At 41.3% G+C, this 22,565-nt stretch overlaps 1 pseudogene; it reads left to right on the forward strand.

The window, feature by feature from the left end:
• The window catches only part of LOC122805958, a 118,172-nt pseudogene extending 102,624 nt beyond the window's left edge, over positions 1 to 15,548 (forward strand).
• Positions 15,549 to 22,565: the final 7,017 nt, after the last annotated feature.

Raw genomic sequence — 22,565 nt, forward strand, 5'->3', positions numbered from 1 at the left:
AGGGTTAAACTATTCTCGGCTCCACAAAGTCTACTCTTCAGTTTTTCCCTTGGAACTAGACAAACCCTCAACTTTAGCACTCAAACCGTTCATTTCACAGCCAAACACTTGCTTAAAACTCATAGCAAGCACTAATTAACCCTAGCACTAGACCCCCCTATACTGTCCAGAAGGACAAGGCTCTCTATTCGTCCCCACCAGCCAATCAGAAAAACAGCTTACTCTACCTATTCAGGCATCTCCAAAGGGCAGTTTCTGGTGTACTCTCCAGTCCAACTGCTGAATCTGGGCATTTTGAGGCAATGTTACAACTGCCTCATGTACACAGACAACCCTCTCCTCCTACCACGAAACACAAATATATGCGAAGCCAAACTGGAGACAAAGCTCTCTCAACCCAAGACTGGAACTGACAGTCAAGAGGAGAAGGGTAATACTTGCAACACACTACCAGTCTCACATAGACCTAATAAACCAACACCGGCAAATAACACACATGAATACATGAAAACATACTCGGAGGCTCTAAATAAAAATCTGCAAAAGCAACAGAGACCTTCAAAGCAGACATCCAAGCACCCTCCACACCCCATCACCAACTATGAAACACATACTTTACATAATCAGTGTGCCACGAATTCACAGCCCTTAACGCAAAATAACATACCCAACACACTAATAATAGGTGACTTTATAGTCAGGCACACTGATGTCCCACTAACTAGGCTGGAAAAGGAGAAGGTTACAGTTAGCTGCCTGTCGGATGCCAGGATCTGCCACATAACACAAGCACTCAGGTCACTCCAGAACAAGTACAAATACAACTCTGTCATTGTCCATGTTGGTGTGAATGACCTGAGACGTCCCTCCCTGGACTACATGAAAAGAGACATGGAAGAGCTCTCTGATCATGTAGCCCAAGCTGGTATGACCCTGACCCAGAGTAGCATCCTGCCCTCACCAAGAATGATGCCACAGTGTAAAGAAAAAATGATCAATTTCAACAATTGGCTAAGTTTCTGGTGTCATTCAAAGGGGATCCAGTAGCTGTCCACCTGGGATGACATCCTCGACAAGCCACGTTGCTTTGCAAGAGATGGCTTGCACCTCTCACCCTTAGGCTTTCGAATACTGGCCAAGGCTCTTGCCACCCCCATAGTGCCTTTTTTAGGCAAGGCTCAAAAGACAAACCCACCACCATAAATAGCACAAGTAACCAAAAACTGGGGGTAATGCTACTCAACGTCAGAAGTCTAAACCTCAAAATGCACGCACTCGAGGCACTCCTCAGTATGGAGAACATTGACATCTGTGCAGTAACAGAAACCTGGTTTTAGGCTCCTGAGAGCACCCCAGCACTACTAGGCTATAACTCATACCATACCTTTCGGCCACAGAACCAGGACTGAAACACAAAAGGCAGGGGTGTATCCATATTCATCAAGGATACCCACACCTCCAGGTTAGTGGCACAGCACAATGCATCAGAGATCATCCATGTGCAACTAACAATGGGCAAAACTGCAATCCAAATTGTAGCTTGCTGCAGATCACCCACCATGGCCCAGGACCCCCATTCCGCATTTCTGGAGACACTGGGAAATATGAAGGTCCTACCAAACATCCTAATACTGGGTGATTTCAATTACCCAAACATAAACTGGGAGAACTGCTCAAGTACTAACTCCCTTGCCCAACGCTTCCTAGAATTTATAAACTCGAACACCCTGGATCAACTGGTCAACATCCCCACCAGAGGGAACAACATATTGGACCTGGTCATCACCAACATGAGCGACCGGTGTTTCACATCGGAAGTCAACCCCTCGCTGGTTAGATCAGACCATAGACTGATCACTCTGGATATCCACATTCCGCCCCCACCCCCAATCAAGGAAACCACCATGAAAAACATTAGAAAAGCAAACTTCATGTTACTTAAGACCGAGGTGGAAAGGTTCACAGCCGCCATGTTAAAGGACAATGCTGTCCAAGCTGCTGAAACCTTTACAAAGGCACTCTATGAGCATCTGCAGGAATGCATGGATCATGCTATCCCAAGTAAAACCAAGACTCACTCCTCCAAGAAAAGGAAACCAGTCTGGTGGACCCCTGCCATAAACAAGCTATACAACAGAAGGAAGAAACTAGTACAGAAAAGAGTAAAATCCCAAGAAGGAAAGACATCCCTGATCAGTATCACCAAGAAACTATGATCCCTCATTAAATTATCCAAGGCTAGTTTCGAAAGAAAAATTGCCAATTACTCCAAAGATAACCACAAAGCATTCTTTAGCTATGTCAAGAACCTAAGTGGAAACTCTCAGATCTGCTCTGAGTTAGTGCAGAATGGCACAAAATACACTGAACCGACTGATATTGCCAACGTTCTGGCAGACAGGTTTAGTGCAAACTTCATACCCCCTCTCACCCCCTAAAGGGCCCATAACCATACCAGAAGAATGAAGGGCCCCATCAGTCACCGACACACAGGTTAAAACAGCCCTATCCAAAGCCAAAAACACAGCTTCAATGGGACCGGACAGTGTCCCAGGCTGTGTCTTACAAGAGCTCCATAATGAACTAACCCCTCACCAAAACACACTGTTCAAACTCAGCCTCTCTACAGGCTACATACCCACAGAGCAGTGCACAGCAACAGTTATCCCACTTCACAAAGGTGGAGCCACAACAGACCCTGGGAACTATCACCCTATAAGCCTGACTAGCCTGGTCTGCAAGGCTATGGAATGCATCATCATGGAACTCATTAACAGAGACATTGGGAACCTCCAAACCTTGGACCCTACCCAGTTTGGCTTTGTTAAGGGTAGATCATTCCTCCTAAACCTGGTGGACTTCTTTGAGATGGTTACCAAGGCATTAGATGAGGAAAAGGAGGTCCACACAGCCTACCTAGACCTCGCAAAGGCTTTTGACACCATCCCCCATTCTAGTATTATAGACAAGCTCACCAGCTTAAACATAAACCCCTACATCATGTGATGGGTTGCCAACTGGCTCATGGATAGAACCCACATGGTGAGAGTTGCAGGCTCTATGTCCGACTCTAAACCGGTTACAAGTGGCATCACCCAGGGCTCAGTCCTAGGGCCACTCCTGTTCGCTATATACTTCTCAGAGGTACAGGCAAGCATAGGAGGACTATGGCTGACCAAGTTCGCAGACGACTGCAAACTAAGGGCCATAACTGATTCTCTGGCTGATACAGACACCCTCCAGATGGGTCTCACTGAGATGGATACCTGGTGTCAAAATCATGGCCTCAATCTAAATGCCAAAAAGTGCATAGTCATCCCCTTTGGAAAAAAACAAAGTACCAGTGAAATACTAAATACAGAAAATGTAATAAGTGATCTGGGGACCCAAGTAGATAGTAATCTCTCCTGTGATAATCATATTGCCATGGTGGTTAGAAAATCCTTCTATGTGGCCCACCTAATCACAAAAGGGTTTGCATCTAGAACAAAAGAGGCTATTGTGCCTCTCTACTCATCACTCATTAGACCCATCATAGAATACAATGCCCCATTTGGGATGTACCTTACAAGACACCTGCAACAGCTGGAAAGACCACAAAAGTACCTCACCAAGAGGATTACTGGCCTCAAACAGATTCCCTATGCAGCCCGACTCAAGAAACTCCAGCTGTACTCCGTTGCATACCACTTACTCAGAGGTGATCTCTGCCTGACATACAAAGCCATGTCCTACCCAGAATTGATGGACATGCTCCACCTAAAAAAAAACAAATCCCGGAGAGCCACACACTCTAGAGATATAAACCTCACCACAACAATAAATAGGATATGTTGGAGGGATAGATTCCTGTCCCAGAGACTCCCCATGCTTTGTAACAGGATTCCAGTATACATCAGGCAGAGCCCCTCACTAACACTCTTCAAGAAAAACCTTGACGGGTGGATGGGAAACAGAAAATTTACTCCGGGGATCACTGCAGTGGCTCTGCTTGACAGTGGCACAGGGAACTAATCTAAGGGGGTGGCGAAAGCCAACACATTCTGGCTAAGCTTATAAATGCCCTCAGGCAGATAGCCTAGTACTTACCTATGAACCTATGCTCTTCAAAAAATGTATACAGATATTGACATACAAATATTTCAGGCATGTCTAATAATGCCCCTGTAGTCTTCCAATCTACCAAAACATTTATCCTAAAGTAGGTATTGTGGTAGTTCTTAAACAGCTAAACTAGTGCTTGATTTAGTATCATTTCTCATCTATTCCATGCATCATCTATTTTTGCAGACGGAGGATCACTTAATGCATCTCTCATTCCAATGTAATAATTTAAACAGGTTGCCTGATTATTCTCTGCTATACTCTGATAGACCCAAGTATGTCAGAGCCTGCTGTCCCTAAATGCCCTGTATACTTGGAAAGGTCTTCTATTAAATATCTGTATGAGATGATCTACAGGTTCAGATATGTTTTTATTTTATAATAATGCAAACTTTCACATCCATTGATTCCCTTGGTATAGTTCTGCTCATGCCAATTTTATTTTTAGGTTTCCATGTTATTATTTCATACTCTAGTTTGGATATAATGTAACTTACAATGGTTTCATCATTTCTGATTTCCTATGTTTTGAAAATTATTTTTATAAAGCCTATAGTTGTATAAGTGTTATTAACCAATTGGTTAGTATGACAAAAAAAAATCAAACCTGAGTTTACCCATATACCCAGATCCTTTAATGAATCCACAGTTTCAATCATACTCTGCAGAATTAAATATTCACCCTTCAATCTTCATCTCCCATTCCTCAAACTTACAGGTATTTTCATCATGCATTATTTTGATGTTATTTTTACTTCATCTTTCTGTATCCACTACAAAAATGTCCATTTGTTATCATGTTGCTTACTTGCATAGCCCTTCTGTTTTCATAATATTTACTTATTTAAATATTCCTCCTTTCTACGTATCCATTTTTTTCTTTTTTGGATTTCTTACTTCCTTATTTGATTCTCCTTAGGGCTGTCTTAATAGCATTATTGGCCCCCAGGCAAAGCAGTGCACTGAGGTCCCTGCCTATACAATCACTCACAGGATTAAAAATGAAAATGGCCGATAAAAATTAAACATATATTTATTGATACTTCCAACAAAATACGTGTTTAAACATTAAAAAACATGCTGGAAAACCACAAATTTTAAGAGGAACTGACCAATAGTATGACCCAAAAATTCCAGGCATTTTGTGAAAATCTAGACAGTTGAGAGCTATGCACTCAACTCCTTGAAACACAAGTGGAGGTAGGGGTAGAGAATTCAGGCTCTTGCACCTAAGGTGCAGGGTTTGACCCTGATGAATGCTCTACTGTAAAATGCTTTCTAATATTTATAATTTTCATAATTGTCATAATTTTTCAAATATTTATAATTTAGTGCAAGTCACAACCTATATAGATTAGGATGGGGCCCTCGGGCAACTGCCCAGTGTGCCCATGTGTTAAGATGGCACTGATTCTCCTTACCTTTTAAGGATGACTACGTGCTACTTTCCTAAGTACTATCCTTTTTCCCAAATATCTGTATTAGTTAAAAAACTGGATCAAAGTCTGTTAACAAACATCTTGTAAAAAATAAACATTATACCTGTTCACTATAATACAATTTGTCTTTAACGTAATTTCAACCATACTTTTTTATTTTTAAATCTTAATGTAAGTAATGTACGAATATAAATATCTACACTATATAAAATTTGTGTCCTTGTTACTTAAACCACCTAATATAAATAACCCTACATCCAGACCTTGAAACTCAGTACTACCTTCATGCCACCTAATAATATTACAGAAAGCAGACAGAGTGCATTTACAGGAGTATAAAATCATGTTGAGGCATATAAGAATGTTGAAATGCTTTACTGAATTTACCTGTTATGCAAACCTTAACAACAAATTCAAAGCTGGCATGATCATATGGGTAAAGAAAATGTTAGAATGGGTTAAAAAGAACACAAGAAAGAGGGGGTAGCAGGCCTGTATGGGTATCATTTCAAGATTGTGCAAGAATGGTCAGAGTTTTAGGTTTATAGTCATAAAACAAGCACAGCCTAGCATTCATGAGGTACTTTTTCTGTTTTTGAACCTTAAGATCCACAATTCCCTAATTTTAATCTTGGGAGACTTTAATGTTGTGAGTGGTTTCTGACCCAGAAATGTGTAGTTTATTGGCCATTTCGGCAGTTTTTCCATCTCTTTCAACTTTCTGGTTTAAAAGCCCACGTTTGCACTTTTCCCGCCTTTCCTGTAACTAGTCTTGTCCAGATACAGATTTGCTGTATCCAGGACTGTATGTAAGCTTCTGAGCCCCCCAAGCCTTTCTGTGTTGGAGTGAAGCCTTCTAGCTTATCAGTGGGAGTGGTAAGCACTAGATAGCCTATCTACCACAGGAAGAGTGGTTTCTGGCCCAGAAATTGTAGCTTATTGGCCGTTTGGGCAGTTTTTCAATCTCTTTCAACTTTCTAGCTTAAAAGCCCACATTTGCACTTGTTTCCCACCTTTTCTGTAACTAGTCTAGTTCAGATACAGATTTGCTGTATCCAGGACTGTTTGTAAGCTTCTGAGTGGTGCCAAAGTCTGCTCTTCAATTTTTCCCTTAGATCTGCTCGTTCTCTCCTCTCCTGCACTTTTACTAGCTTATTAGTCTAGCACTTCACCAGACTTCTTGTAGCAATTATTGTAGCACACAAAAGTGCTACCAGCACTAAACGTTCTACAAGGAAACAGCTCCAGTACTTATTATTAATGCCCACCCCTCCAGACATGTCTAAAAGTCAGTTCCCTGTACTTTCTCCTATTAACCTGGTGAACTTGGGCATCCTGAGGCAATGTAGCAACTGCCAAATGTACACTGACAACCCTCTCCTCTTACCTCCCAACACTCAGACTTGTGAGAGATGCATTTATGTATCCAAACTGGAAGCCACGCACTCTCCAGCCAAGACCGGAATAGCTGGTCAAGAGGAGAAGGTCAACACTTGCACCAAACCACATGGTACACATAGCCCTCCAGAACACACACCAGCACTGCCTTCACATAAAAACACAAACCACACACCCACCTTCACAGAGGGTCTTATTAAAAATCTACCCAGACAACAGAGAGCTCCAAGGTAGAAATTCACTTGACCACCACAACACAACACTAATCACAAGACACATAACTCTCCTAAACAGTGTGCCACTCAACCAAAGCCCCTAAGGCAAAAACAGCATGCCCAACACACTAGTCATAGGTGACTTGATAGTGAGACACACTGATGTCCCACTCACTAAGATGAATAAGGAGAAAGTAACAGTCAGCTGCCTGTCAGGCACCATGATCTGACACATAATGCATGCACTCAGGTCCCTCAACAACAGGTACAAATATGACTCTGTCATATTGTACATGTGGATGTGAATGACTTGAGATGTACCTCCCTGGACTACATGAAAAGAGCCATGGAGGAGCTTTTGGATTATGTAGCCTAGGCAGGTTTGACCCTGGCTCTGAGCAGCATCCTACCATCACCCAGAATGATACCACAGTACAAGCAGAAAATGATTGATTTCAACAATTGGCTAAGTTTCTAGTGTCATTCTAAGGGGATCCAGTATCTATCTGCCTGGGATGACATGATTGACAGACCTTGATGCTTTGCCAGAGATGGCCTGCATCTGTCACCCTGAGCTTCCGGATGCTGGCGAAGGCTCTTGCCACCTCTATAGTGCCTTTTTAGACGGTGTTCTAAAGACCAAATTACCCCCATAACAACTACAAATGCAATATTAGGGTCATGCTGCTCATTGCTAAAAGTCTAAATCTCAAAATGCAGTCACTCGAAGCACTCCTTAAAATGGAGAACATCGACATTTGTGGTGTAACAGAGACCTAGTTCAAGGCAGCAGAAAACACCCCTGCACTACCAAGTTATAACTCATTCTACACCTTTCGGCCCCAGAACTTGGATTGAAGCTCCAAAGGCGGTGGCGTTTCTATATTCATAAAGGATACACACCTCTAGACTGGTAGCCCAACATAATGCATCTGAGGTACTTCAGGTGCAGCTAACATTGGGAAAGACAGTGATTCAGGTCATAACCTGCTATGGGTTCCCAACCATGTCCCAAGACTCACACTCCATATTCCTAAGCACCCTGGAGAATATTAGGGTCCAACCTAACACTCTCATACTGCGCAACTTCAACTACCCCTCCATTAACAGGGTAAACTACTCATGCACCAATACACTTGCCCAACGTTTCCTGGAATTCATTAATTCCAATGCCCTGGACCACCTCATTCTTACCCCCACTAGCGGTAGCAACATCCCTGACCTGATCATTACTAACATGGGCGATTGTTGCTCTACACCAATAGTCAACTCCTCCATGGTTAGATCCGACCACAAAATAATCATCTTGGAAATCCACATCCCTCCCACCATCCCCCATCCCTGGCCACAAAGGTAGCCACCATGAAAAACTTCTCCAAAGTTAATACTGGGATCCTAAAAACAGACGTGGCTAACTTCACGGCACCCATGCAAATGGAGAATAGTTGCATGAAAGCTGAATCACACACCAGTGCACTGTACGAACATGTAAACAAATGCATGGATCTCGCCATGCCCAATAGAACCAAGATGCTCTCCTCCAAAAAAAGGAAGCCAATCTGGTGGTCACCTGCCATAAACAAACTCTAAAACAGAAGGAGGAAACTGATGCGGAATAAGGTAAAGTCCCAAGACTGGAAAAACTCCCTTATAAGCCTCAACAAAAAGTTGAGATCGCTCATTAAATCCTCTAAAGTGAGCTATGAAAACAGAATTGCAGCAGATAGTAAAGACAACCACAAGGCCTTCTATAGTTATGTAAAGAATCTCCATGGCAATACCCAGATTTGCTCTGAGCTACTGCACAATGGTACCTCCTATACCGAGCCAACAGATATTGCTAATATACTGGCCAACAGATTCAGTGCCAACTTTACCCCCCCCCCAAAGGACCAATCACAATACCAGTAGATTGCCAGGCACCCAGTATTACTGCTGCACAGGTTAAAACAACACTGTCCAAGGCCAAGAATACAGCTTCTATGGGATCTGACAATATCCCTGGCTGAGTTCTACATGAACTACAGAGTGAACTGGCTCCTCACCTCTGTGCCCTGTTCAATTACAGCCTCACCTCAGGCTTTGTCCCTACCAAATGGTGCACTGCTAGAGTCATCCCTCTCCACAAAGGAGGAACAACTACAGACCCTGGGAACTATCACCCCATTAGCCTGATGAGTCTGATATGCAAAGCTATGGAACACGTCATCATGGACCTAATATACAAGGATATAGGGAATCTACAAACTCTGAATCCTACACAGTTTGGTTTTGTGAAAGGTAGATCATGCCTGCACAACTTGGTCAACTTCTTTGAGTCAGTCACCAGAGCTATTGATGAAGGCAAGGTGTTTCATACAGCCTACCTTGATCTGTCCAAGGCCTTTGATACCATTCCCCACCCAGGATTCATAGAAAAACTCACTAAGCTAGGCATCAACCCCTATATCACTAGGTGGGTTGCAAACTGGCTAACAGATAGAACACACAGTGTGAAAGTAGCTGATTCCAAGTCAGACTGCAGACCAGTTATGAGATGAATCCCACAGGGTTCAGTCCTATGTCCACTCCTATTTGGTATCTACTTCTCTGAAGTCCAGGCTAAAATGAAGGGACTCTGGTTGACAAAGTTTGCAGACGATTGCAAGTTGGGAGCTATTATTAACTCCCCAGGTGATGTTGACATCCTACAGAAAGGCCTCACTGAGACCAACGCCTGGTGTCAGAACCATGGCCTTAAGCTCAATGCCCAAAAATGTGTCGTCATCCCCCTTGAGAAAAACCCAGTTCCCTTGAATTACCACAGAGAGGATAGTCCACTGAACACAAAAGGTGTTATAAGAGATCTGGGAACACAGGTTGACAGCAACCTCTCTTTTGACCACCGCATTGCTACTGTGGTCAGAAAGTCCTTCTATGTGGCACATCACATTACTAAGGGTTTTGCATCCAGGAAAAAAGAGGTCATTATCTCCCTCTACTCTTCCCTCACTAGGCCAGTCATCGAGTACAATGCCCCATTTGGCATGTACCTCACTAGACACCTGCAACAACTGGAGAGGACACAAAAGTTCCTCACAAAGAGGATCCTAGGCCTTAAAGACTTGTTCTATATGGACAGACACAAAAAAACCCAACTATTCTCTGTCTCATATCACCTACTTAGAGGCAATCTCTGCTTGACTTACAAAGCAATATATGACCCAGCTCTGTTAGAAATGCTACATCTAAAGAAATCCCAGTCCCTCCACACCACATGCTCCAGAGACCTCAATCTCATTACCACAATCAACAGAACATCTTGGAGGGACAGGTTCATAACCCAGAGACTGCCCATGCTACGGAAAGCAGAGCATCTCACTGGCCCTCTTCAAGAGACATCTTGATGAGTGGATGGGAAATAGAAAATTCAACCTGAGGATCACTCCAGTGGCTCTACTCAACAGAGGCACTGGGAACTAAGGTAGGGTGGCACGATGCCAGGGTAATACTATGGGCTAGGCTTGTAAAGGCTCCAGGTCCATTACTCTAGTACACACCTATAAACCTATGAATTCAGCCAAAAATGAAATTAAGGCACAAAGGATGATAAGGAACTGTACTGAAGAACTGGCCTTGGTATATATGTAAAGATGGTTACACTTTTACATCCCCAGTGAGTTTTACACACACACAAATATATATATATATATATATATATATATATATATATATATATATATATATATATATATGTCTGTGTGTGTGTGCGTGTGTGTGTGTGTGTGTGTGTGTGTGTGTGTGTGTGTGTGTGTGTGTGTGTGTGTTTGTGTGTATATATATATATATATATATATATCTATCTACATCTAATATATATATATATATATATATCTATATATATATATATATATATATATATATATATATATATATATATATATATATATATACATGTGGTGATTGTGGTAATGGGGCAGAAGTCTCTGCAGTGTGTGTTTTGGAGGGATTGGGATGTCTTTATATGTAGAATGTCTAAAACAGCTGGGTCAGACATGGCTTTGTAAGTCAAGCACAGACAGCCTCTAACCAGGTGATATGACACAGAGAATAGCTGGCGTATTCTGTGTAGGATGTGCGTTTAATGCCTAGCAACCTCTTTATGAGGTATTTCTGTGGCCTCACCAGCTGTTGCAGGTGTCTACTGAGGTACATGGTAAATGGGCCAAAATATCTGATGAGTGGTCTAATGAGGGAACAGTAGATAGAGACCGTTACCCCTGTCTTCCTGAATGCAAAACCCTTGGTAATGCAATGTGCCACATAGAAGGACTTCCTGACCACAGCGGCAATGTGGTAGTTGAAGGATAGGTTGCTGTCAGCCTGTGTCCCCAGATCTGTTATAATGCCTACAGTGTTCATTGGGCTCCCATTGATGTGGTACTTACTGGGAACTGAGTGTTTTACCAAAGGGGATGATGATGCATTTTGTGGTGTTAAGCTTCTGGCCATGGTTTCCATCGGTCTCAGTGAGGCCTTTCTGTAGGATGTCTGCATCACATGTGGAGTTAATGATAGCTCCCAGCTTGCAGTCCTCTGTGAACTTGGTCAGCCAGAGTTCCTATCTGTTGGGCTTGACTCCTGAGAAGTAGATGCTGGACAGGACACTACCCAGTACTGATCCTTGTGGAACTCCACTTGTGACTGCTTGCCAGTCTGAAGTGGATTTTGCCACTGTCACACTGTGTGTTTGGAGTTTAGAGGAGTGGGTTGTCTGTGTACATGAGATAGTTGCAACAGTGCCTCAGAATGGACAAGTGCACCAGGTTAATGGACGAAATCACAGAAAACTGCACTTCAATCATGCCAGGAGGGGTGGTCATAACTACTTAGTACTGGGGCTAATTCTGTGAGGAATGAGTACTGTTGATGGCTCCCAGGTGTGCTACATTTATTCATGCAACCTATTGAAGTGCAAAGCTATTATGCTATTTGAAGTGCAAAACAGAAAGAACTAGCAAGATGTAAGGAAGAAACTGAAGGTAGACTTTCTGACACCTGTAATACTTTACCTCAGCTGTGCAGTTATCAGCACCTTTGTCCAGCTGGTAGTGCAGTAAGCTCTGCAGCATGTGCGATAACTTTATAACACTATAGTACAAATAACTAGATAATAATAATTCTAATCTCAATACTGGCAAGTGTGTGTGTTTGTGTGTGTGTGTGTGAGTGTGTGTGTGTGTGTGTGTGTGTGTGTGTGTGTGTGTGTGTGTGTGTGTGTGTGTGTGTGTGTGTGTATCATATACTGTGTGGGTTATACCATTTGAGTTGTGTACCACCCTTTAGACTTCCCCTCACCCTAATTTAGTAGTCCTGTTGATGTCATTCACCTTATAAGTAGCTTTGGACTTGGTGAAATTGTATAAGCTCCATGGTGCATCTGATAACTGCTTAACACTATAGTAGAAATAACTAGAGAGGCAAGAGTTTTAATCTCAGTACTGGCAACTGTGTGTTTGTTTGAGAATCATATACTGCGTGGGTTATACCATTTTGAGTTGTGTACTACCCTTTACACTTCCCCTCACCCTAATTTAGTAGTTCGGTTGATGTCATTCATTTTAGAAGCATGTTTGGACTAGGTGAAATTGCATATGTTCCATGGTGCCTGTGTGTGTGTGTGTGTGTGTGTGTGTGTGTGTGTGTGTGTGTCTTTGTTTGTTTGAGAATCATATACTGTGTGGGTTATACCATTTTGAGTTATGTACCACCCTTTAGACTTCCTCTCACCCTAATTTAATAGTCCTGTTGATGTCATTCACCTTAGAAGTACCTTTGGACTAGGTGAAGTTGTATAAGCTCCGTGGCACATCTGATAACTGCGTAACACTATAGCAGACATAGGTAGGAGTTCTAATTTCAATACTGGTGTGTGTGTGTGTGTGTGTGTGTGTCTGTGTGTGTGTGTGTGTGTGTGTGTGTGTGTGTGTGTGTGTGTGTGTGTGTGTGTGTGTGTGTGTGTGTGTGTGTGTGTGTGTGTGTGTGTGTGTGTGTGTGTATACTATATCCACTGGGGTGTGTGTCTTGCAAACGTTTTGCACCCAGTACACACCCAAATGTCCATTGTACATTGCCGACTGTTGTCAACCACTGTAGTGGTAGCTGTCGACACTCTGCAACCCTATAAGCTGTGTACCATGTGAAAGAACTATGTAACAGTATGGACACAAAAACAAGATAAACAGGTCTTCTAATCCTGTTATACCATTTCCCACTCAGGAATCATAGGCAAACACAGCCATCTAGGCATCAATCCCTATGTCACTTGGTGGGTTGCAAACTAGCTCATGCATTTGACCCACAGTGTGAAAGTAGCAGACTCCATGTCAGACTGCCAACCAGCCATGAGTGGCATACCACAGGGTCTGGTCATGGGTCCCCTCATGGTTGTCATGTATGCTTCTGACATCCAGAACAACACAAAGGGACTCTGGCTGACAATGTTCACAGACAATTACAAGGTGGGTGCTATGTGTACATCACCATATCATGTTGACATCCTGCATAAAGGCCCGACTGAGACATCCGACTGTTGTTAGAACACTGGCCTTAGGCTGAATGGAAAGAAATGTATTGAAATTCTGTGTGGAATCAATGTGTTTACCATGAATTAACACATTGCTAGTAGTCCAATGGACACAGAAGTCCTTATCCGAGGCCTGAGAACAACGGCTGACAGTGACCTCTCTTATGGCCACCACATTGCTACTGTGGACAGAAATAACTTCTATGTGGCACATCTCATAAGTAAGGGTGTGTCATCCAGTAAGGAAGAGGTCAATGTCTCCCTCTGCTCTCTCCTCATTAGGCCAACCAGCAGGTACAATGGCCCATTTGCCATGTAGCTCACTAGACACCTGCAACAACTGTGGAGGCTGAAAGTGTACCCCACAAATAGGACCCTAACCTGCAAACAACTGTCCTATATGGACAGAGTGCAATACCTCCAAGTATTCTTGGCCACATCTTGGCTACTTACAGGCAATCCATGCATGACTGAAAATGCCATGTGTGGCTAGCTGTGTTAGGAAAGCCATATCTGGTGAAACTGTGATCTGTATACACCACATACCATGGATTCCTCAACCTCATTACCACTAGACCAAAAGATATTTTGGAAATTACCCTTTCCAGTTAATAGTCACAAGGAACTGCGGGGGCTTACTGATCACGAGTTTTGTTTCTGTAGGTCATATGACAATAGTTGATAACAGGCATTGAGGTAGTCATGGTGTGGTAGACGGGCTTGGGAGGAATACGGACAAGGTCGTGATGATCAGCTGCGGTTTTCGTTTTGCATTTAAGTTGTGCCAGCATCCATCATGTGGCATTGATTAGTTACAGTTTGTCTCCTCCTGGGTTTTGCCAACTCTCGAAGCTTGTCATCTTCCTCCACCTGGTCACAGGATATAATCAACCTCATTAACAAATTAAATACTATATGGAAGGCTGGACAAAACCTTTACAATGTGGATCAGAGTTATTTGAAACGTCTGTGTGGTACAATTCTGCATGGTCCAAAATTGCCTTTAAAGACTTCATATTCTGGAAAAGTGAAGTTTCCTGATAACTTTGATTCATGAACTCAGTGGCCCAATTGTCCAACAATCCGAGAGATCCAGGATCAGGGATCTTGTGGCTCATGTTGGGCATTTGGTGCTGTAGAGTCCTTGTCTGACCGTGTCTGCATCCACTCTGAGGGAAAGCAAAATGTGGCGGTATCTGCTGAAGATCTGCTTTCATGCGGTGGCTTTGAGTGTGGAAAGGGATGCAATGGTGGCTATCCATCAAGAGCATGGCAGTACTGGACTGAAAGTGGCTTGGTGTCGGGGGGCTATATGGTTCTTGCATAGGTTGCAGGCCATATACTATTCCTCTCTGTGAACATCATGTGAATGGCATATGGCCACCATGTTCTGGAGAAGGAGGTGACACGCCACCCTGTGAGAAAAAGTGTTATGCTGGTTATACTCCTTTATATGAAAAGGACTAGACTTATGGTGGATCTGCCTATAGTGTCCCTTCCTCTCCTGAAAGCATAATGAAAGAAATGTATAAGAATGGACCCATGGAGGGGGCCTTCACTGTGTATGAGGACTTCCTGATCTATAAATCGGGTGTGTACCAGCATCACACTGAAGAAGCAGACTGGGGTCATGCTATTAAGATCTTAGGCTGGGGCATAGAAAGCAACACTCCTTACTGGCTGACTGCTAACTCATGGAATACAGAGTGGGGTGATAATGGCTACTTCAAAATCCTCTGTGGGCAGGATCATTGTGGTATTGAGTCTGAGATTCAGGCTTGAATTCCAAAAAATGCAGCAGAGCTTTCTAACAGCATCCTCTTTTGAAAAGTACAAGAACTGTTTTGCAGCAACACAGTCAGAGAGAAACCATTACTGAAAATAATTTCTTTTATTTTAAATTTAAGGACATACTTTTTAACTGTTATAATGAAAGCCAGTTCCAAATCATGCTTGCCTAAGTGCAATTAGATTTTACATTTTTAATTGTATTAGTTTTAGTCTTGTGTTTACATGAGACTGCTTATAAGAATGATATCTTTTATAACTGACCATAAATTTAGAAAATGTTTTTTTTTCAGTACATTCTAACTGGGAGACTTTTTTTGCAGTAATTTACATGTAAACTGTATTGTAGTCCCAAAGCCGGGGGGGGGGGGTTCTGCAGTAACTGACTTTAGTCCTGCTTATGAGAAGTGCCCACTGTCCTACTAGCATTCTTGCTGATATCAGAACACTACAGATTCAGACATTCATAGTACATGGCATCATTTACTTCAGGAAATGTTTAACGGGTGGCATGATGCCAGGGTAATCCTATGGGCTGGGCTTGTAAAGGCTCCAGGGCCATTAGCCTAGTACAGACCTATGAACCTATGAACACATATATAAATACATATACTATATATATATATATATATATATATATATATATATATATATATACATATATATATATATGTGTATGTATTAGTCTCATAGACCATCAGACTCTATCAAAAGTTGATGTCAATTACCAAAGGAACAGATATAATCTATGTTTCTCTTACATACCATGTTACAGGCCAAGTAATACAAACTGATAAGCTTAAGCAGAAAAAGCCAAGACAATTAGACCCATTGATCCTGGGGGACCCTGAGGGATGTTAAAATATGGTGCAGAACATTTTAAAAGAAAAAACATTAGGCATCTGATTGACACCTTGAAACTGGAAATGAAGCGCCCCGTGTACCTTGTTCATTTGTTTGATGCAGAAATAATTTCCTTGAAAAACAAAGCAGACCTAACCCACCTAGAGTATAAGTACACATAATTTGAGACTGCCCAGGTGTTGTAAAAGTATAGCTTGCTGCACAAGAGAAGAAGCTAATGTGGAAAAATGCACCTTCATTTTTAGACAGCAGAGACTTGCTCCCTGACTTTGGGTAATAAACATGGCAAAACTTCACCTTACAAGGCAAAGCAGAGAAAATTGGAAAACACAATCCCAGGGGGTTAGAACATTGGAGAAAGTACAGTTGAGTAAATTCTTTCCATAACAGTAGATGTCATTGCCTTACCTGCTGCAGTATTCCTTACATATGGGGTTTTCCCTGCCATGAAAACCTGCCATTGGCCAGTATACCAAAACCTATTAAAGTTTTATGCACATCAGACATCAGACATATGGTCCCCATGTTGCTTAGGCCATAAAAGTGACATCCCGGTGTGCCTATCTCAGCCCCAGTAGGAACACCATTCTAAGGAACCCCAAGAGGTGACTAGCAGATCTAGGAAGGAGGGAGGAACTGAATACTGCAGCAGTGAAAGCAAGGACATATATTGTTATGCTAAGATTTTATACAACTCTACTATGTCCTTACATTCAATGCTGTAGTATTTCATACATATGGAAAAGTGCCAAAGCTTTAGAAGAGAATTGGGAGGTGGAAGGATCAGTAGAGCCTTCTATGAAACCATGAGGAATGGCCCTGGCAAAAATATCTCTAGCTCTAGGAATACTAACTTGTAGTGTTTGGTAAAAGTATGCACAGAAGTCCAGGTAGCTGTTTCTAAAATAGATGTAGTAACTGTCTGTGGATCAGAAGGTGTGTATATACATGTAAGAAGCATTTCCAGATGTAGCATGTGCATATAAATACAGAGCACATGCAGGCAGCAGTGCCATTTTGAGAGAACAGCCAGAGTGTTAACATGTATGAGTGTGGTGGTCAGTCTGTTAAGTTACAAAGTCTCATTTCCGATGCGTTTGTGTGTAATAAAGCTGCTTGAACAGAACCCACAAATATTCATCTGTTTTATTCTGATCAGACAAGTGATATGGTATAAGAACTGGGATTAGAAGAGCTACTTCTATGAGCCATGAAATGCAAAGTTGAAGGTGAAGGCGGACTAAGCAGGTTGAGTGAAATGGAGCACAGACAAATGAAAGAGGACCAGAGATGAGCTAATGGCAAAGAAAACTGCACAAATGATTTATTTGTCACAGAAAATGAAACAGCACATTTATAAGGCACAAGACACATTATTAATCAAACGAGTAGCACAAAAATGTATTATTAAGCATACTAAAGGCACAAACCACATTATTAATTTAACAAAATGTTTGAAACCACAATATTTGATAAAACTAGTAAAATTATTCATATGGGGCTCAGAATTACCTTTGCTTTGCATAATGAGCATATTTAAAGTAAAATGGGCACAAGAAATGTATATTGAGCAAGATAAGAGATTAAAAAAGGCATAATGAGTACAATAAAAGGGCAAAATAAGCTTAAAGAGCAAGGTTACTGTATTTTTTAGTAAAAGACTGTGTTTGGGCACAAACAACTATTTTTCATTGACTGAAGCCATTCAAAGCATAACTAGAGTTGTTCGAAATATCTCAGAGTGTGCAAAGTGTTTGCAGAGTGTGTGCTTTACTATGGTGCAACTATTTCAAAGAGTTTGCTGTGTGCAAAGTGCAGTTGTATTTCAAAGTGCAGTCAAAGTACAGCCATTTTGAAAAGTTTCTATCACTGTATACATTAATTCGCAGAAAGCCACCATTTCAAAGTGTTTCTTACACTGTGCAGAGTTATTTTGCAAAGTACAGCCATTTTGCAAGGTTCTTATGCTGTCTATAGTTTGCAAAGTGCTTTCATCTCAAAGTGTTTCTTACTCTGAGCTTTTTCTATTGTGTACAATTTATTCACAAAGTATAGTCATTCAAAGTATTTCTTACACTGATAAGGAGTAGTTTCATAAACTACAGTGATTTCAAAGTAAAGTACATACATTTTAGAGTGTTCTTGTCTACAGAGACTTGTTTGGCAAAGTGCAGTTATTTCAAAGGATTTGTTGTGTTACTGGGCATAATTACAACTACTGACATAAAGTTCTGGCATATATATTTATGTGTGCATATTTGTACATATTTTCAAGCACCTTTAGCAGTGTGTGTTGATATGGCAGAGGCATTTCTTAGACCAGGTCTGCTTGTTTTTGATCATAATATAGCAGAAAACTGGAGACCATTCATGCAGGAATATGATATTTTCAAACAAGCAGCTTTTTCTGACAAAGATGCACATATGAGGGAATTCATTTTACTTAACTTAGCTGGGTCAGAAGCCATTGAAAGAGAGCATTCATTTGTGTATGCACCAGAAATATATGCAGGAGAGGGGGCAAGCCATCATATTGTGGCACCAGCTGAATCAAGTGAAGACCCTGAGTGTTAAAGTATAAATTTAGAGAATTGTGTAACCCCCAGACAAATGTTACATTAGAGAGGCACTTATTTTATACAAGAGACCAAAAGCCAGGTGAAACTTTTGCAGCTTATATCACTGACCTGAGAAATAAGGCTAAAATGTGCAGATTTTTAAAAGATGTGTTAATAAAGGACAGGCTTGTGTGTGGTGTTAATAGTGCTGCAGTGAGAAAGATTTTGCTTCATGACAGTGAGTTAATTTTAAGCAAAGCCATAGGGATTTGTCAAATCAATGAGCTCACAGAAAGTCATGCAAGTATGCTTACAAGAGATAAGAGCATAGTTTCAACAACCTCTAGAGCAATTGTAGACAGCATGCAACACGTGGCAAGTTGAAACAGGCCTACGCACATAGCAGCAGCAACCCCTGTGGATGTAGCAGGGAGGACCCGTAGCTTTCTAGCAAGTTGTAAGACTAGCTTAGTGAAAGGAGCATGCTCTGTACATGATGAGCGAGTTAGCAAAACCAAAGTCAATTCTTATCATTAACTGCTGTAATTGTAGAGCCAACCATGAATCTAAAAGAGAGAAGTGCTTAACATTTGGCCAGCTATACCACAGGTGTAAAAAACTGAATAATTTTCAAAAGTTTTGTGAATCAAGCAAGTCTCATTCAGTTATTAAGAAAGGTTACTCAGAAGAGCAAGTTGATTGTATAGAAAGCTGCAACCCTACTTTCTAAGTAGATGGTATATCAGTGGTCGGTAAAAAGGTTAATGCAGTACATTTATTGGCAGAGAATGAAGTATTTTGTACTGTCCTGATCAATGGAAAACCAACAGAACTCAAAGTAGACACTAGTTCAAAGTGTAATGTAATTTCAGCAGAAACATTAGCTAATGTGAGAACTGGTGAGTAACTTAATTTGGTCAATTGTGCGAAGTTTATTGCTTATGGAGGTGAAGAGATTCAAACCAAAGGCTCAGTAGTGCTTTCATACTATTCGGCTGGGAACAGTTACAGCTTGCAATTTTATATAGTGAGAAGACCTGTTGCGGTCATTATTACGTCTCAGAGATGGTTTGAGAATGAAACTGCTTTCTTTTACCAAGGAAGTACATCATATAAGCACATATTCCAGTTCCAGCTTCAGTGACACTATTTTCTCAGAGGATGCTGATGTGTTCGATGACAAGCTAGGCAAACTTCCAGTTGTGTACTCCATGGAGTTAGACTCAGAGGTCAGTCCAGTGATCAGACCAGCAAGAACAGTTCCAATAGCTATTCAGGACAAAGTCAATGTCCAGTTAGACAAGATGGTGCAGCAAGGTGTGATTTGTCCAGTCACAGAACCAACTGAGTTGGTATCTTCCATGGTAGCTGCTCATAAGATTTCAGATGAAATCAGAATATGTATTGACCCAAGAGACTTGAACAAGGCATAAAAAGACCTGATCATCCTATGCGTACAGGCGAGGAGATTGCAACCTTCATTCCAAATTCCATTTTTTTTGTGTCTTAGATGACAAGAGTTCATTTTGGCAAGTAATGTTTGATCATAAATCTTCAGTACTGACTGCATTCAGTACCCAATTTGGTAGATACAGATTTTTCAGGATGCCTTTTGGAATAAATTTTGTCAGTGAAGTCTTTCAGCGTGCAATGGAGCAATTTTTTTCAAGCTACCTGTCTGTAATAATCATAGATGATTTACTAGTTGGAAGTAATGGTAAAGCAGAGCATGACAAAAACCTCAGGAAAGTTCTGGACAGAGCGCATTGTGTGAATTTAAAACTCAGCCCTCTGAAGTACAAATTCAGACTACCAGAAGTTACTTATGTACGTCATTTATTTACGACCAGATCCTTCCAAGCAAGCAGCCATTCTTGAGATGCCAGCTCCAGATAATGCCCAAGCTTTGCATCATTTTCTTGGTATGGTTAACTATTTGGACAAATTTATCCCTGTCTTTAGTGAGTTATCAGCACCTTTAAGAGAGCTGACACAAAAAATGTTGCATGGTCATGATTACACAACAAGAGAGACCATTTGATAACCTGAAACAGCAAATTGTAAACCCACCTACGTTAAGATAGTATGATGTCCAAAAACCAGTAGTTCTTTCCTGTGATGCTTCAAAGTTCAGTCTTGGTGCAGTTATTCTTCAAGAGAGCAGACCTGCTGCCTATGCATCTAGAACTCTTACCCAAACAGAGATGCAGTATGCTCAAATTGAGAAGGAATTTTTGGCAATTGTGTTTGCATGTTCGAAGTTCCATGATTATATTTATGGCCGAGAAATCGAAATAGTAACTGACCACTTACTTCTAGTCACTGTTTTGAAGAAGCCAATGCATTCTGCTCCAGCAAGATTACAAAGAATTATGCTTAAATTGCAAAAGTATAATTTCAAAATGGTTTATACAAAGGATAAACTTCTTTATCTGGCTGATAGCTTATACAGATTGCCCAGAAATACCATGGAACAGCTTGATGCAGAGAATTTTGACTTTGATGTCATGGAAGTGCATACTTTTTCAACCATGAGACTTGACAAGCTGAGAGATCATACAAAGACCAATCCAATTTTGCAAAAGATCAACCACTTTATCAATGTAGGATGGCCATCAAAGCAATACTGTGTATCACCAGAAGTACAACCTTCCTTCCTTTCCGTACATAGATGAGATGCTGATGGAAGATGGTATCATTTTCAAAGGTCCAAAAGTTAAGTTAAGACTTCCTTACAACATGAATACATTCAGATTTTACATTTTCAGCACTCAGGTTCTGATTCTACCAAAAGAAGAGTGAGAGAACTAATATTTTGGTCTTGTCTAGCAAAAGGCATTGATAAAGTGCTTTCTTCTTGTTCAGTGTTCAACAGTAGTAAGCCGCATTTGCAAAAAGAGCCACTTCAGCTAAGCCAAATTCCTGAACTATCTTGGTCAACAGTAGCAACTGACATATTTGAGTGAACAGTCAATATTACTTAGTGTTGGTAGAGTCTTATTTGAACTGGTTTGAGATCGATTTGCTACCTAACCTAACATCCAGTGCTGTTATTACTAAGATGAAACGTCATTTCTCACTCCATGGTAGTCCACACAAAGTTATTTCTGACAATGGTTCTCAGTTTACCAGTTAATTGTTTTAGAGATTTGCTAAAGAGTGGGACTTTGTCCATATTACTAACATTCCTAATATCCACAATTAAATGGCCTTGCTGCACATGCAGTACAGAGTGCAAAGCAATTACTGGAGAGGTCAAAGCATGACAATACTGATATCTTCTTGAATTTACTTAATCTCAGAAATATACCCTGTGACAACCAACTTGGCTCGCCTGCTCAGAGACTTCTATCTAGGCAAACCAGAACAACCTTGCCTATCAGTTCTAGTTTGTTGGTGCCTAATGCTAGAAGCAACAGAGCAATCAAAGACTAACTTTTTAAGAAGCATTTCTCAGAAGTCCAGCTATGATAAAATGAGCAGATTCCTTCGTCCACTAAAGAAGGAGAGACAGTTAGTATGCAAACAGCTAAAGGCTTTAATCGAATTGGTCAAGTGAGAGGTATATGTACCGAGCAGAGATCCTACTTAGTGTAATCTGAGGGTATAAGGTACAGGAGAAACCACAGACATC

This window comes from Protopterus annectens, chromosome 7.part0 (assembly GCF_019279795.1).
Source record: "Protopterus annectens isolate FY-2018-M chromosome 7.part0, PAN1.0, whole genome shotgun sequence".
Lineage (NCBI taxonomy): Eukaryota > Metazoa > Chordata > Ceratodontiformes > Protopteridae > Protopterus > Protopterus annectens.